The sequence below is a fragment of the Penaeus monodon genome, chromosome 4 (genome assembly GCF_015228065.2).
Source record: "Penaeus monodon isolate SGIC_2016 chromosome 4, NSTDA_Pmon_1, whole genome shotgun sequence".
NCBI lineage: Eukaryota > Metazoa > Arthropoda > Malacostraca > Decapoda > Penaeidae > Penaeus > Penaeus monodon.
Genome location: NC_051389.1, coordinates 16,529,227 through 16,534,226, shown reverse-complemented (window position 1 = coordinate 16,534,226; position 5,000 = coordinate 16,529,227). Strand labels below are relative to the sequence as shown.

General features: G+C 38.8%; 1 protein-coding gene across 1 annotated transcript in view; it reads right to left on the bottom strand.

Moving 5' to 3' along the window:
- Window positions 1-5,000, bottom strand: part of LOC119572481 — a 65,005-nt gene that overhangs the window by 44,815 nt on the left and 15,190 nt on the right.

The following is a 5,000-nucleotide window of genomic DNA, read 5'->3' as shown; positions in this document are numbered from 1 at the left end:
CACATTTATCAGAATTCCATTGACAGTAATAACTACGCAATAGTAAAAGTATTGTAGTGTTATGATAATTTCTGCTAATACCTATAATAACGTTAACCTTGAATAAAGCACAAGGTCATAGCACAAACGACACGGTGAAGGCAACATCATTCACATTGCCGTTATTTTCACCGGGTGGCTTGATATCTGTGAATTACCGAATGAACTCAGTATAGATGCAGATTTCGAATGCGTATATATTTTCACTTTTCTAATGGAATGTCATTACGGGTTATTTCCTTTGATTGTAATTAATGTTTTTTTTTTCTGGCATACTGTTAATTTCAGGATCTATTAAAGCGAAAAAGAAGGTACATCTGGAAGTTTAAAATATTTGTTTTCGAATGCGCGTCATCATAACATCAGAAACAGAAGCCAATGGAGCTTATTTCCAGATCGGGTACTGGACTGGAGCGGGTAAGTAATCGGGTCTCTAAGCGGGTTTTACGAGCAGACCGGCTCTTTGCTGGCGTTGATCTCACTTCTATATTTAGTCATGTCTCTCATCTCTACCCCCACTCCCTCCGACTCCCCCTTCTCCCCACCTCTCCTTCTCCTCTCTTCTCTGTGACTCGACTTTAGTGGCCAACCACCGTTGACGTATAATCTGTGGTAGCTTTATAAAAATGTCGCATTTCCGGTGCGGTTGGAGACTCCACCTCGCTTTTAGCATGAATAATTTATACATTCTCTCTCTCTCTCTCACTTTTTTTTTTTTTTTTTTTTAATTCTTAGAAAATGGATAGGGGCCTTTAAGTGTCAATGTGTGTTTATGTTAATTTTGCGTACATACTTAGGCAGAGAGACGCATATATTGCATTGAATGAATATAATATTATCTGATAATCATACACCAATATTCCTTTTGCATTGGAGCGTGATCGTTAGATGCCTATCGAAATTTTAAATCATTATTTGCAAGTGTGAAAGCGAGTCACCTTCACCTACCGGCATAAAAGTCCTAATTCAGAAGTGGTTCTCTATGTCGCTGTCCATAAGCGGACATTGCCTCTTAATTCTCCTTGGGCCTCTCGCTTTCTCTCTCTCTCTCCATCTATCTACCATTTGTCTGTCTATCTACTTTCTCTGCCTAATCATATTTATTCTTGTCCCTCCTTCCTCTCTCTCTCTGTCTCTGTCTCTGATTTTCTTGGCATATATGTAAGTGTTTCTGTATGAGTGTTTGCCCATCTGTCTATCATCAATCAGAATGTCTCTCTAACTCAGGGTTATTAAGTTATCACAAAATATAATTTTCCCCTTTATTTTCACATTTTTCGTTCTCTTCGTGACTTTTCAAAGACAGGATCACTTCTTTGTGGAGACTTGGTTCAAGTAATTATCCATAATTACTTGAATACTTACGTTAGCGTATTCATGTATGTTTTTCTTATCTCTCTATAACTTTCTACGGTTATATCATGTTCTTTCTGATTGACCGTTTACCTGTCTGTCTTCTCTCTGTCTCTCCTTGCATCAGCTATATTTTTTTTCTCTCGATTCTTCCCTTTCCTCAGCCATGACTGTAAAACACTTGCACGCACGCACACGCACACACGCATGTAACACACACACACACACACAACACACACACACACACACACACACACACACACACACACATCCCAAAATGACCAGTATGAAACACACTACAGACTACAGAACTACACCAATTCACACATACCTACACATGAACACACACTCAAAATACGCCAAAGTGTACACACGCAAAAAAGGAATTCGCACACACGCACACACATAGCCATCGGTCCAGACCACCACAGTGTGTTGTAGTTACATGATGGTAACAGCAATACGCATTTTTTTACTATGTTTTCTAGTTATTATCGTTTATTATCTGAGTTCTCATTCATCATATCATTTCTACTCCTTCATTCGTCTAATTTTACTTTTTTCTAGTTTTTTTTTTACGTCATTACTGTTGAATGTGGATATTGCGAGGAGCGATATACATATAGCCTAAACATACGCATACACGTATATGTATATATATATATATATATATATATATATATATATATATATATATATATATATATATATATATGCAAGCACACTCAATCAAACATATACATACAATATCATACATATGCATAAGCTAAAAGACGAATTTGATGCTATTACAGATATGCATACATACTTAAGACATATATACAAATACACAAATATACATATACATACACACATACACATACATACCTATACTTACACATTCTGTACGCACATGCACCTGCCTACGCTGCGTCATCTCCTCCCCCTCCCCCTCACTCCTACTTCCTCAATCCCACCCCTATACTCACCCCCACCATATACCGCCCCCACCCACCCTATACTCATCCCCACCCACCCACTATCGCCCGAAGCCAATGTCTATTATCTATTACCCAATGCCGCTTGCAACCGCTAACTTCCGGATTGCTGTAACTTCAGCTGCACGAGCGCTGAAGTTCATCGGTGTTCTGGCTTCCTGAAGGTTTTCGTAAAATGCGCGGCGTTCCACTGACCCTTTTATGTTAATGGGCGGTGGGTGAAAAAAAAATAGGTGAAGTGTTAATAATAACAATTATAATAGTAATTGCTGAAGGCAGTGACAACGAAAGAACGAGTAAATACATGCATGTATGCATACATATACATACAGACATTATTCTCTCTCTCTCTCTCTCTCTCTCTCTCTCTCTCTCTCTCTCTCTCTCTCTATATATATATATATATATATATATATATATATATATATATATATATATATATATACATACATACATACATATACATATATATATATATATATATATATATATATATATATATTATATATATATATATATATATATATATATATATCACAGAGAGAATATCAAAACTTTTTTTTTTTTTTTTAGATTTCCAAATATATGTCAAGATATAAAAAACATATTTTTTGCGTAACATGCCAGTTGATGGCAGTTCTTACAACATCATTTTCCTGGGTCAAACGATAGATACAAGGCTGTGCACATGAATGGCGCTGCATATCGTCACAATTGTCAACCGTGGCTGTCATGTACACACACTGACACACACACACACACACACACACACAAACACACACACACACACACACACACACACACACACACACACACACACACACACACACACACACACACACACACACACACACACACACACACACACACACACACACACACACACACAAGGAAACAACCCCTTACATACATCTACCCTTCCTCCCACGCACATAACACATAAGCACACGCCCCCGCACACAACAACCAGATGGCAGCACTTGGAGTTAGCCCCACTTAAGTTGCTCCCGCTAGCAACGCACGCACATAGCCAAAGTTGCTCTAAATCGTTTTAAATAAGGGCATTGACAGAGAGCTATACCCGACCCCGAGAGTCTTTCGAGTGTGAATGATTTATTTTCTTTTTCTTTAATCTACTTTTTTTTTTTATTATTGTTTTGGGTATTTTTGTTTGCCTTGGGTGGAATTTGGAGGCAAGTTAGAAGAAAATAAAGAATCTGTTTTGGGAATTTCGAGTGAAGTTTGGCATTACAGTGTTATTGTTAGACTCGAACGTCATCGTAACGTCATCGGTGTTCGAACAGAAGGGAAATTGACTTCAAATCCATCTAATATCACCAAAAATTACTAAATTTACAAAAATAAATAAATAAATAAATAAAATATAGATAACAGATCGTGCTCTTTAAATGTTTAATCATCTCTGAATAAACCAACTTACGATAGAGACAGGGCAGGACTGCACGTTAAGCCCCTACTGATCAACTACATTCAACAAATCGGAGGCGGGAACTATATTTAGTGTAATTAATTTTCGGCTTGATTGACATTGTTTTTTCTTTTTTTTGACATTGTTGTTCCTGCTGACATTATCATCATACTTATTATTGCTTTTATTGTAATCATCATTATCGCTTTTATTAGCATCACTATCATCACTTTCATCACCATTACACCATCATCATTATCCTCCTCCTCCTCCTCCTCATATTCATCATACTTTCCCTTGTCCTCTCCTCCTCTCCCCCCCCCTTGCTGCTTGTGTTGTCTCCGTCAGATAGCGATCCGATCCAGAGGCGAGGGGCGTGGCCTAGGGATTCGAAAGGGGCGTGACCTGGTGACTCCACCCTTAGCCGAGAGGAGAAACGCACGCCCCTTTTCCTCCTCCTTCATGTCCCTCTTTTATTGTTGTTATTTAAAGAGAGAGAGAGAGACAGAGAGAGAAGAGAGAGAGAGAGAGAAAAGAGGAAAGGAGAGAGAAGACGACGAGAAGACCAGAGAAGACGAAGAGAGAGAGAGAGAGAGAAGGAGAAAAAAAAAAGGAACCGAAACACAAACCAAAACACAAACAGAACATAAACGTAAAAGGAAAACAAACAAACAAACATATACGAAAAACAAATCAACTAAAATAAAAGATAAAACTGAAATACAAAAATATGAAAGAACAAAAGAAAGGACATGATAATAATAATACCAATAGCATTCTGGGCGACCCTATCAATGAGGATAATAAAAGCGATTTGTCTCCACCCTCATTCTGATCTAAAAATATATGAGTTTAAAACGCAGTTGAGAAGGCAGTGCGCGGGAATGAGGTAGGGTGAGGAAATGGGGAGGAGGAAAGAAGAGGAGGAGGAGAAGGAAGAGGAGGAGGAGGAGGTGGAAAGAGGAGGAGGAGGAGGAGGTGGAAAGAAGAAGAGGAGGAGGAGGAGGTGGAAAGAAGAGGAGAAGAAGGAGGTGGAAAGAAGAGGAGGAGGTGGAAGGAAGAGGAAAGAAGAAGAAGAAGAGGAAAAGGAGGAGAACAAGAAAGGAGAAAGGGAAGAAAGAGGAGGAGAAGAGGAAGGAAGGAGAAGAGGTGGAGGAGGAAACGGAGAAAGCGGAAGGAGGGAAGAGGAGGAGGAGGAGGAT